This window comes from Heterocephalus glaber, unplaced genomic scaffold (genome assembly GCF_053883595.1).
Source record: "Heterocephalus glaber isolate CG9 unplaced genomic scaffold, H.glaber_assembly_v1.0 deba00001555, whole genome shotgun sequence".
Lineage (NCBI taxonomy): Eukaryota > Metazoa > Chordata > Mammalia > Rodentia > Bathyergidae > Heterocephalus > Heterocephalus glaber.
The window spans coordinates 13,392,770-13,406,479 of NW_028258346.1; the positions used below are offsets into that span (position 1 = coordinate 13,392,770).

General features: G+C 35.9%; 1 long non-coding RNA gene across 1 annotated transcript; it reads right to left on the reverse strand.

Annotated features, from left to right (window-relative positions):
- Positions 1-251: 251 nt before the first annotated feature.
- LOC101701268 (uncharacterized) lies at positions 252-10,820 on the reverse strand. Its single transcript, XR_205481.3, has 3 exons — positions 10,648-10,820; positions 4,198-4,267; positions 252-1,082 (listed from the first exon to the last, which is right to left on the reverse strand). It is a non-coding gene; the product is annotated as an uncharacterized LOC101701268 (long non-coding RNA).
- Positions 10,821-13,710: the final 2,890 nt, after the last annotated feature.

The window sequence follows — 13,710 nt, forward strand, 5'->3', positions numbered from 1 at the left end:
TTGGAGAAAAATAAACATATAAAGAAGGTAATAAGATCTGCCTGAGTTTCTACTTTGCCAAGAAAATTTGCCATCCCGATTGAGATATATTTCATAATTCTGGAATTTTTAAAGTAAAATCGCACACTAAATAATTGTGGTTGAATGTGGTTCCATCATTCAGAGCTTTTTATAAACACATACAGATACGTAAAGTACATTAACCATGACTGTATTTATTCATTTCAGAAAAAACATTTCTTTACGTCATATCATTTGGAAATATGAAAACATCCAGACAAAGTTAATTTTGTTATCTGATTTCTAAAATGTAGATTTCAAAAATGCACATGTGATTTCACCACAAAGAGCCAGGATGCAAAAGCAGATTTAAATGGAGAGAATGAAAAATTTTGGCAGAGTCATTTAGTAATATTTATCTTTACTGTTACTCATCAGAAGAGAGGATTTTGTACAAAGCTCACAGTCAAGAAATCCCTTTCCTATTCTTAATCCTAGCTTTACCAGAACAGATCATTGCTGAAGAACTTGTTTTCACTTTCCCTTGATGCCCATAGGTCATGAATTAAATACCCACCAGGATAAAAGTGGAGGGTGACATTTATTCCAAATAGTTTTTAAAGCATGGTGATTTTCAGGCCTTGGCAATTATGGACCCAAAATCTTTAATATCTTTAGAACCATTTGTATATGAGAGTTCTCCTTTTGTATCAAGAGAAGATTATCCAAACAGTCAATATTGCCAGTATGTTTTCTGCAGATGATATTGGACTGCCAAATGTTCTGACCAAGTTCTAACACCGTGGAGGGCAAATAAGTCTGAGAGAGATCTGCTGTTCATAGGCAGAGGGGAAAATCCATACCAGGAAGTTGCACCTTGAATATCTTTTGCTATGAAATTGACATTTTGGTCACTATTCTTTGTCTTCTTTAACACGTTCTGTTTTCACTCCACGTGAAATGATGATCTTCATTTTTGAATCATCTGGATGAGTGGTCTAAGCTTTGGCGTGTGTGGTTTAAAGGCATTCATCACAGCATGGGGAGAAAATAGTAAAACTTCTATTTAGATTCATTCTCGTCTAAAAAGTAAGAAAAATAAGTCAGTATTTAGTACACAGGTTGGCATTGGCATGGGCTTATAGTGCATAAGTAAATGTACATTTATGAGGAATATTGTGTTAGTTAGTTTTCTATTGCTGTAACAAATACATAAAATAAGAACTTACAGAGAAAAAAGGTTCATTGTTTCGGAGATTTCAGTCCCTGGTCAGGCAAATACATCCCTTTTAGTTCTGTAGCATAGAGAGAGAGCTGAGCATAACTGTAGTCTGTGGGGGCAGCAAAGGCATCCACCTCATAGGCTGAATATGAAAGAGCTGAGGAGAGCAAATTCCCATAAGCCCTTGGAGGCCACACTGCCAATGACCAGGAGGCTCCTAGGCCCCACTCAGTGGCCCCACTACCTCTCAATACTGCCATCTCAAGACCAAGCCTATAACCCACAGGCCTTTGTGGGACAGTCCATGTACAAACAATAACAAAAATATACTCAAATATTCACCCCACTAAGTTTATTGGTACATTTCAAGTATAAAATACAGTTACATTCATCATTGGGATCTTGTACCTTTACATGAGTGTCTTGGTTCTTATTTTATTCCCCTTCCCCTGCCCTCCCTTCACCCCTTCCACCCTTCCCTATTTGCAAAGACTTTGTTTCCATTTTTTTCCTTTTCTCATATTTTTTTATTTTCCCTTCTTTCCTTTTCCCTACCCCTCCCATTTCCCTTGCTCCTTTAGAACTTTACTTCCTATTATACAATATCAATTATACATTTTTAAAATTACAATATCAAGATCTAGGAGACACTACCACAGATTTTACAGAATTTAAAAGGATATAGAAAGCATACTACAAAAAATCTGTTTTGAAATAAATTTGACAACTTGTATGAAGTACCTTGGAAGACAAATTAATGAAACTGACTCTGGAGGAAATATAAAATTTGAATAGCACCTATTAAAGAAAGTATATTCCTAGCTTGAAAATCTACCTATATGACAACAATAGGGTCACATACATTTTAACTGGTAAATTATATCAAACATTTAAAGCAGAAAGTAAAGGAACACTTCTCCCCTCATTTTAGGAAATCAACATTGTGCTAATCCTCAAACTGGATAAAGATAATAGAAGAAAAAAGTATGAACATAGAAATTTGTTTAACAAAACAAACTATTAGAAATCAGATCTGGCAGGATGTAGAAAGTGGTTTTATTATAAGGATGGAAGTGTTGGTTCAGCATTGGAAGATCCACCCCCACAAATACTCAAATATTTTTATTACAAAGGCACAGAACAAATAAAGGACATTCATCTTTATCAGTAATTAACCCTGCTATGTAAGAAAGTGGACCTGAGAAAATGAGCAAAACCTCCCTGCTACAACCTCATTCTATGAAAGAAGAAGTTTATTTCTGGTGGATCGCTCGTAAAAGACTGTCTTTCAAGAAGGTTGTTTGTGACGCAATATTTTGTGCCTGAGTGGGAAAAGTTCTGGCTTTGTTTCTGCAAAGACTTTTATTATAGTCTCCAAAATGAGCTCTACCCTAAGGTTTGTGCATTTGTGGACTCCTCTTCTACACAGACTAGCACTGACATGTAGAACCCATAGAATATAGAACAAATTACAGTGTGCAACTTACAAAGCTCAGCTATGGAAGGCATTGAGACTTCTACTTTGCTTACTTGGACCATATTTTCTGGGAAATCCAGTGGCTATGTCATGAATACACCAAAGTGAGCCTACAATGAGGAACTAAGACTTCCTAGAACATCTAGTAAGGAACACAGGCCTCCTGGCAACAGTGAACCAGTAACTGACACCTCCTGCCAGTAGCTGTTGAGCAATCCACCGTGGAAGGGAATCCACCATGCCCAGTCAAATCCTTAGCTGAGAGTGGACCTCCCCAAGGCCTTGGCCACAACCTCAGGAAAGACCCTGAGCCAGACCATCTGGCTTTGCTACTCCCAAATTACTGACTCGCAGAAACTCTGAGCTAATAAAGGTTTATGGCTTTTAGCTGCTAAGTTTTAGCATAATTTGTGAGTCAGCAGCATGTAATTAATGCAGTTGTGTTCAATAATTACTCTTCCTGTACAGAATTTGAATACGCATATAAAACACAAAATAGACCATCGGAAAACAAGGATGAACTTAGATCCCCTTCTCTAACATTTGACATTTCAACATTCCTAAAATCCTAAGAAGGAAAATTAATGATTAAGCTTAAGGGAGATAATTCATTTCTTTCTAGAATCTCAAAGAACAGAGTCAAATTATCATGGTAAGTTTACGATTTGTTCATTCTCCCAACATTTGCCAAAATGTTCATATAATAAAATTTCTGCTCTTCTGATGTATCCCAAAGGAATAACTCCCTAGTTTTACTATATTAGTCAATGAAAGTAATACAAATTTAGTTTCTGCCTCTCTGAGGCCTATTTATATTGTCAGTTTTCTATCTTTTAATCCCTTTTTGAACTTGAAGGAAAACTGCTATACTATATGACTGCATCAATCTCATATTCCCACAGAAGTTAAATATAGTTTCATTTATCCCACTGTCACATGGTCTAAAAATTACTAATTAGTTTCCAAACATTGATATCCTCTCTGAGAGAACCAAATGAATCTTGGAGAAACAATGCTTTTGCTTTCCCTTTGTTGTTCCACAGAGTGACTAGAAATACATTCTGCCCACAATAATGTCCAAATCGATAAATGTGGTCAAGTAATGAAGTGAAATAACAGTAGACTCTGGTAAGGAATTATGCTAATATCTAATAAAGTTGAATAAAGTAAATCACCACAAATAAAACTGTGTAGTGGGTAAAATTCTGAACACAACAGCATAATATTGCACCACTAATGTCTTGGTTGTTTCCACATTGGCATTATACTATAGTGTCAGTATCAATCTCTGCCAGATTAACTTGTTATCATCAAAGTTTATAGATATATCAAATAGCTGTTTGCCTTTATAACAAGGATAGAGTGAAATACAAAGGTCAATTCCTTAAGTATCAATAAATATCGTTTATTTAGGAGCAGCAGTGTTGTGAAGTGTCCTACTTACATTTGAATTACCAAGTTTTTGAAGAGACCCACACTATCCACAAGAGATCCTCACCTTCAGCTGCACATTTGAACCACAGGTCATTAGAGCCAAAATTTCACAGGGGTCCTCCTCTATTACTGGCCTAAAATCAATAAAGAGACAAGGACAAATCAATTGAGCCAATATTTCTTGTTTTGTAATATTAAAACAAAGGGATCCATGCACACTGGTTAGTGTGGGTGCTGTATTGGGCCCTATGAGAACTTAATGAAAAGGCAGAATGGAGGACGATAAAGAGAGAAACAGATTCTTGCAGAAATGGAGAGCTGAAAGCATACTAGAGACATGTGAGCTGAGTCTTGGTTCTTGGACTTGCCATTCTGAGTTCCATTCCACATGAAATTTGATTGTATTTCAATAACTGTTCCTCTGAATCTTTGCAATAACTCCCATGTGCTTTAAACTGAGAATGTTTGCATAGGTTTTTATTCCTTTATCAAACAAAAAGCTTTGTCTATAATGTTCCTTTGAGTTAAATATAGAAGTGAATAAAAATATAAAATGAGTAACTATCATTAAAAGTGAATGCAGCTACTTGAGAAGAAAAAAATGAAATAAATTGTCACCTAATCCTCATGTCTCATGAAACTTTACTATAATGTCATCGCAAATTCAACACAGGCGGATAGATGATAGATAAATTAGATAGATAAATAATTAATTTATAATTCTAGTCATCAACCTAGACTACTATCCTAAAAATCCAGATTGCCTTTTGGGCCTATCTACCTAATTTCTAATGATACTTATATTAAACAAATTGTAATTACAGTTGATTATTCCTCCTTGATCACATATGCTCCAATTTTTTTCTATCTTGGGTGACCTCATTGCCTTATCCAAGATGAAATCTAAAAATCACGCTTGACCTCTTTTACTCCCTGTTTTATCTACTATTTCCCTAAAACCTGCCCTCTAACCTCAACATTTTCCTGCTATGCACTCTCTTCTCCAAGCACTACTACTTTAGGTCATCATTTTATCTTTTGATGTCAACAAAGTAGAGATAAATATCCTTGCTTACCTACTTTTAGGTGTACATTAGATTAGAAAAACAGCTACTACTTATTAGGACTTGACTAGTGAAAACTGGAGGTAGCATAAGTGTTATTTATTCATTGTTTCTTCTAAAATTTACCCCCTCTCTTTCTCTCTAAAATCATTCACTGTCTCCACTAAGATTTTGGGTCATTATTTCTTCTACCATTCCTCATTTGTACTGTCAATTCACTCTTAAATATTTCCTTTTGTTTCTCATCTTTGTTGCTCAACTTCTAAACTTGATGCAATTTCTTTTTTATTCCTTCATAATGTCAACTTTCACATACAAGACTATCCCAACACTCTGGTGTTGACTTTCTTTCCCACAGCTATTTTTTCCTCAGCCACATATTCTTTATTACATTCATTTTAATATCCCACTTTCTCACCATTACTCCCTTATTTCCATTCATCCTTGCTACTGCACCAACTCTAAAATTATTTTAGCAATATTGAGACCTTCATTGATCCTCATAAGATTCCAACTCTCTTATTCCCTTCCTCATTTTTCTTTTTACCTGGCATAGGTCATATTCTATATCATGGTAACTGCTTTTTTGGTAGACGCACTAATTGGCTTTTATTTCCTACCATCTCACTGGGTTTGCAAAATCCAAAGTCATAGAGATATGCAATTATTTTGGTTGTTGGCTGGTTGGTTTTGTTTCTTAAATCAGAAAAAAAATGTATTACCCTTTGGAAAGAATGAAAAGACAGAAAGAAAGAAAGAAAGAAAGAAAGAAAGAAAGAAAGAAAGAAAGAAAGAAAGAAAGAAAGAAAGGAAGAAAGGAAGAAAAGGGAGAAAAGGAAGACAGTATGAAATACTTTTCTCTGTACATTGTGTTTTACCTTAGAGTATAAAAAGAATTCATCTGTTAAGCTCAAATGAGCCCTTAGGGCTACAAATAAACTTGTTTTTTTCTAATCCACTCAATTTCCTATTATCCTAGATAGCTATTTCATATTTCCTCTTGTCTCTTAGAAACTTCAACAGTCCTCTCCACTTACCCAGCTTAGAAAGAAAAAAATACAACCAGGAGAGCAGCTCCACTTGCATGTCTGTAAGTCCACCTGCATCTGACTGTGCACATTTTGTCTTTCCTGCCACCTAGAATGAACACTATGACCGTGTACCGCCTAAGACTCACCACCTCCCTGTGTACTGGCATCTGATAAACACAAACCTAGGGATTCTCAATTCTTTTCTTACTGGACCTCTCTGCAATTTAGACTCTACTTCTTGAAACCACTCTCATCTTGTTTTGGGGGTTTTCATATTGTGTTTGTATTCAGACTTCATTAGTGACTCCCAATTATTCCATCTTCCACACCAAACACTCTATGGCCATTTTCCAAACATTCAGTTCCCGTAGGATGTCTTCTCTCTTATAGTCAACCACTAGCTAAATTTTCACTCATTATTAATTACATGTTTATGATTCCCAAATCTGTATCTCCAAGTTTGACATAGGTCCCTAAATCATGACTTACATAATCACTGTTTCACTCAACATATTCACTTAGTTATCTAGTTGGCATCTCAAATTCGTTATACAGAAAATCAGTCTCCCTACTCATCCTAAAATATTATTCTTATTCTACTTTAATTTTTTCTGACTACAGTAAATAAGTTGCATCTCTCTTGTTCATTTGGTGAAGATGTTGGGAATAATTAATAATTCCTATCAATTTCTCTTAATATATAATCTAAACTATCTTTTAAGTTAGTGAAAACTCTAAAATAAATTCAAAATTTGTTAATAGTCTATTAAACAATATTCCTCACTTCTTCCTTTGCTATCCATCATTTATTCTCCAACAAGCAAGCAGAGGTAATCTTTGAGAAATAATCACATAATTCTCATACTCCAAAGCCTGCATTGGGTTTCCCATTTCACTGTGAATAAAACTAAATTTCTACAGTGACCTACAAGGCCCAACACAATTAATGCCCCCTCCCCTCTGTGCTCTCATTGACCTCTGACTTCTGAAAGGGCTGAACATACTCCCTCCTCACCAACAAGCTTTGGCACTTGTTCTTTCTTCTCTTGAGTTTTTCCACACACATCTGCACTGATAGTTTGTCCTCTTCCTTATAGCTTTTACTTACTCAGATATCAACAGAGGAGACCTGGCCTGACCACTTTATGTACAAAGACAAACTTAGGCATATCTCATCCTACAGCCAAGTTATTTGGCACTGCATCTAATATATAATCCTGGTATGTATTAATTAATGAATACTTATTGAATTAAATGAAGAGTTAATGAATAGACTCAAGAATGACACAGCTATTCAGGTATTAGCACTTCATAAAAAATTTTACCTGTAAACTCAACAACATTTTGATGAAGTAAGCAACCTCAAATTTACCTCTACAGGAAGGAAATACAAAAAAGTTTTTACAAAAGTGTTTACTTCTATCAAGTCTGGTAATATAGACCAACAGCCTAAGTAAAAATAATCCTACCAAACAGCAATGGAATGGACCTGGGTACAGGTTCCATTGATGATTTCATTTACTTCAAGGCCTAACTTCAAATTCTACATAAAATCTATCAAGATTGCAATTTATTCCAAATGAATTTTAGAAAAATAATGGCTAACGATGAGTCTGAGGATTAGAGAGGTAAAAACATAATTTATTTAGCAGCCAAACATAGATTTTTCTCTCCTCCTGTAAAACTTGAGGATCTCTAAAATATCCAGTGCATGAATAAAAGAATTTCCAGATTTCAGTAAAGAGAATATCCATGGACAAGCGTGAATTTCTTCAGATAACTAATGTGAATCTACTCCAACAAACATGGATTATCCAGTCTTCAAAATTCTAGATAATGATACAATACAGTTATCTTTATTGTGAAAAACTTTAAATAATATCAATAATGACCATTAAAAATAAGAAAAAGATGGGCAAGAGATTTAATTCAGTGGTTCCAGCGACTGCCTCACAAGCGCAAAGTCCCGAGTTGGATCCCCAGTACCCCTAAAAAAAGAATGAAAAAAGAAAAAAGAAACAAAATGGCCTTAGCTTGTGATTGAAGTATTTGCAAGGTGAGCCTTTCTTTTAGTTGTTTGCTATCAGTAGTATCGCTAACAAAACAATTAAAAGGTACAGAAGCTCCATCAAGTAGTATGAGGTGAGTTTGAGCAATTGTTCCACCAGTCTTTTTTTTTTTAATTTCTTTACCAGAATCAACTCTATAAGAATTCTTTCTGTTCAGGAAGAGAAAGCCAAGTGCCTATACATAGACACGTCAGCAAATATAAAAATGGTAATGCACAGGTAAATTTTCATCTGTAGGCTAATGGTGAATAAGTTCATTAAAATAAGCAAAGGAAAGCACAGGTTCGCTTTACTTATCATCTTGACAATAGTAAATGTATATGGTAAAATCTACGGAATGTTAACAGAATTCCTGGAACTGAGCTACACGTATTTTAAATATTTTCTCTCTTAATTTAATAAAATGATCTATTGCTAGGCGAGAACACAGAGGCTCAGTGATTTTAAGTAAATGGCCCCAAGATGCAGGGTTGGTGAATGGAAGACCTCGACTCACGGGGCCGTCTCTACAATCCGAGGCTTCTAAGCATGACACTGTGCCCCCAGTCTCCAGTTGGAGGTGAGCACTGACATACTCGTGGCAATTAAGTGAAACTACAAGGAAGTTAGGAGGTAAATTCCAGCAGCTGTCCCCATAATATCAGGATCCAAGGAATGGGGAAATTATATGTATTGTGACCTAGACAAAGGAGAACAATCAGGATAAAACTTTAAGGCAGTTATAGTCAGAAATAAATAATGCCCTCAAAGAGCAGTAGAGATGCCCTTGTCATCTTATCAAAGAGAGACAAGAAAACTCACTTTGAAGCACAGGGGAGAAACAGTAAAGAGGTTTAGGGACAGTTTCATAGAGGAACTGAGGTTTGAAGGATCAGAATCATTTTGACACCAATTCAAGAGAAGGAAAGGCATTCCCGAGAAATACAAACACCAGAGCAAATGTAGTTCTTGGTGAAGAACAACCCAGCAACATCAGGAAATTGGCGGTGGAGGTGGTAGTGGGCATGGGGGGTTGGTGTTCTCGAGAGAAATAATCTCAACCAGAAGGCTTGTTGAACTACCACATTTGCAAATCAATCAATGTACATAGAACCTTGCAAATCATACCCTAGATTTAAAATAAAACAATTATGAAATTTGTCCAAAGTATTAGAGGAGTCTCTAAGAAAAGCCACTTGACCTTGCATAGATTCCAGAATTTAAAAGTGATTTATTTTGATTGAATTGACAGAGATAAAAACAGAAGCAGAAAGCAGAAAAAAAGAAATTGGAAAAGAGAAAAACAGGAAATGAGACTAGCAGGCTTTTTTTTTTTTAAGCAGGCTTCTTTTTAAATGAAGTTATTCCTAAAATTTCTTTACATTTATAGCCTTTAATTCCTGTACAGTTTTTTAAGTTTTTATTTTTTTATTAGTATATGTTTGGAGTACAATATAAAAATTTCTGTACCCCAAAAATCTTATTATTTTTTGGCCTAAAGAAAAGCAATGTGATTATAAGGCAGAGTTAGAATTAAGAAGAGATTTTATTGTTTTTTTATGAGCTCTGGGTAAACATAGACAATTCTCTCTAAAGGTAAATATTTTTAAATCATGAATTATGGTAAGTCTTTCCTGACCTGAAATTTCCAAGTCTTTTGAAATTCATTAGTTGCTAACTATAACTCATCCAGAAATAAATTAACTATGGCTTTGAAATTTTCAGGACACTGGAGAGCCAAACACATCAGGATAGAATCTTTGTCCCATGCTGATGGGTAAAAGTAATCAAAAGTAAAAAGTACTTTACAATCTAGAATGGTTTTTATCACAAAAAGATAGCATTCTATACCCAAATCTGCCTTTGTTTGTTTTAATATTAATAATTAAAATTTCAATATTGCTGGGAATAGAATAGTAAGGGTTTTAGTTTATGTTGCTAAAAGGTGACACATAAACTAAACAATCAAGATTTGATTTGTAGAAGGGGGATATGCTGTCAACTGAACCTATACCAGTGCCAATGTTTATAATCCAATCAAGTGATTATACCAAGAATATTTCTTGCTGTTTGGAGTGACCACAAGAGATAGGTAGAATTGAGCATACAGAAGAAAGAACTTGTGCATACCAGTGAAAGCAGCAACATCAATAGTTACTTCATTTTCCTTCTCTGGTTATTAAGTTCCTACATGTTTTTCAGTGTCTACTGCTAGTTTCTGCCACTACACAGTAACTTTTCAAGGAGGAGCACTGTGACTCTCAAGTTACTATATTTAAACCACAATACCTAAATATAAATTGATATTCAGACAAAATTGATTAATTCCATAAATATTCTAAAGATACAAAATAAAAGGATTAGGGTGTACCTTCAGCAAGATGACAGAACAAGAAGCACCAGATTCTCCTTTCTCCCATGGCAACACCTACACAACAAAAAACACAGGCATCCCTTTTGTGAAAAAGCCAGACACCCGTGAAGAGCCTCCTGCATCCCAGGAACTATGAAACCAGCCACACTGAAATGACAAGGAAATTTTGTGGCACCCCACACCACAACCTCTGCCCTAGCCCAGTTCCACACGATCAGGAGAAAATTCCCCATTCCCAGATTCTTCCCAGGGAAAGAAAGAGAAGATTGAAAAGCAGGTGTAACATTTCAACTTTGGAGGAAAGAGCTCCCCGGGAGTGATTTCGATCTTGCCTTAGAAAAAGTCTAAATACCTCAGGGCTGTTCAGAACAAATAGAACAGCTCGGTGGTATGCTGTGCTCCAGAGCACTTACAGTACAGCAAAGGTCAAAGCAGTTTAGTAACTTCTCTCCCAAGAAAGAAAAAAAAGAAAGAGTATGTGTCTAACATTGTAGCTTTGTGTGGCGCTGCCCAAGGCACTAGATTCTGCTCCACCTGGGTCAGAGTGCGGGAGGACTTGCATAATCTGGATGGCTAGGGGCTGCTAGCAACAAAAAGCAAAGGAGTAACATGCTACTGCTGCTGCTTTGTCAAAAGTCAAAGAAGAAAATTTTGAAAGCAACAAGAGAGTGACTCTTTGCATACAAGCAAATTTGAATGCGACTATCAGTTGATTTCTTAGCAGAAACTTTGCAAAACTTGTGAGATGGTATACTCAAAGTGCTAAAAGAGTAAAAGTGTCAAATAAGAATATCATGCCCAGCAAAATGGTCTTTTAAAAATAAACAAAAGTTGAGGACATTTATCACCACTACATCAACGTTATAGGAAATGCAAGATAAAACCTAAACAGTAACAAAAACTGTGTGAAAGTATAAATCTGACTGTGGAGGTAAATATGTAAACAAATAGAGAATGCTGTGAATCAGTAATAGTAGTTGTAAATCAGTTTCATTCTGGTATAGAAGGTAAAAGACAAAAATATAAAATGTAACAATAATTTTTAAAATGTTAATAGGTACATAATATAAAAATACCGCAGTTAGGAAAGTTGAGGCAGAAGAATCACAAGTTTGAGTGTTGCCTGGACAACTTAGCAAGACCTTGCCTCAAAAAAAAAAATGTTTTTTAAGGCTAGGAATGCAACTTAAAGGTGGAGAATACCTGGGTTCAATTCCCAGTACTACCAAAAAAAAAAACAAAGAAAAAAACATGACTTTGGGATAGCAAATGCATAAAGAAGAAGGAGATTAAAAACGTAGTTTCATACATGTGGGGACAGTTACACGGGACTGAGTCCTTCACGTACGGGGTCTGACCTCATTTCCACATAGGTAGTAGATTCCAGAACACCCTGCAGCTGACCACTGGATGGTCAGTTTTCGTCGACATTCCACAGATAGGGAACATGGATACAACACAAGGACATTACATACATGTATGAAAATGTCACATGAAACCTATCATTTTGCACAATTAACATGCACTAATAATTAAAATAAAATGAAGAGTTGACTTGTGTGTGAGATGTGAAAAAGCACTTTTGGTCCATTTTCAATTTCCTATTAATTCATAATTTGGGGTAAATTTCATGTTATGTGGTTTTCTTACAGCATAATAAAAAAGCAATAAAATGACCTTAAAATCATGATGTGAATGAGTAAAATGAAAATAGATTTACTGTTCTTTTTTTTTGAACCCTAAAAAGAGAAAGGACTCCTCAAATTTTGAAACAATAAAATTAAGACAAAGAATGCCATGTGCATGACTGAATTACATTTTGGAAGTAATCATCAGGAAGTCAGGTGAAAAAAGATGAATAAGTCCAAGAAGACCTTCAACAAATACTTCTTGAAAAAGTCATGAAGAATCATACCAACACTAACAGAGGTGAAGTAAAGAAACAAACTTCCCAGCTCTTGAAAAGTTTTGCACTCAAAAGGGCTGAAGACCCAGCAGGAATTAAGCCTTCATCCCTGAAGCTAGGTCTGGTTAATATTTCATGGAGTCGCCTCTCTTCAGAAGCAACCAAATTAATTCAGAGGCTACACAGGTCTGAGAGCACAGCTTCTTCATATACACACTTGACAGAGCCCCGGCTTCCTGGCAAAGCTGTTGGAGCCCTGTCAACACAGAGGCATTGCCCTGGAAGATCGTGCAGCATCCTGCTGTGGGGGAACGAAGCAGGGAGCATACTTGGAGAGCAGCCCCGGGAAAAGGAATACATCCAACATACACCCCGGAATCCTGTCCATGCACAGCTAGAGTTCGCTTTCTAAAGTTCTTCACTTGTTTATTTGTTTGTTTGTTAAACCAGGAGATCTAGTTCCCTTTTCAAATAAAGTTCTCTTTGGAAATCCACTCTACGAAATAGGAAAAAATAGACTGACCTGGGATGGAACAAAATGGGGAGAGCAAAGCCTTGCCCACCTGCCTTGCTTTGTGTGTCCCCATAGTGGTTCTTACGTTGTTGCTGAGCTCTAGGGCTTTGCAGGACAGTTTGAAGAGGAGGATATGAGTGATTTCTATGAAGCATTCAAAAGGGTTTCTTTTAGATTTACAGTAAAAATTAATGTTTTCATATAAATAAAATTAAAGCTAGAAAACATACATGATAATTTTTAAGTAATGACATCGTTCCTGTCAGATAATCTGATAGGTAGCTGTGGAATGCAACACAAAAAAACCAGAATTAGCTATTTAATTTTACTCACAAAATATTTCATAGTATCTATGATCCACCAGCCCTGAACCAGGGGTGGGTCACATAGATTGCTTGAAGAGCCCAGTGTTCTTCAGATTTTGTGAGCAATATTGGTCACATTCATGAAACAGCCCAAGAATCTAAACATTCTGTAACAAACCAGCTTGATTAGCAGGAGTCTGCTTTTTTCCAGAAACTCCTCTCAAACTGTTTTAGAAATTCCCTGGGACACTTTCCCGTGTAGCTCCACCACATCTAGTTGTCCCCATCATTGCACTGGGAATCATACACTGCCGATGGCTTCAGGTGGCAACCTG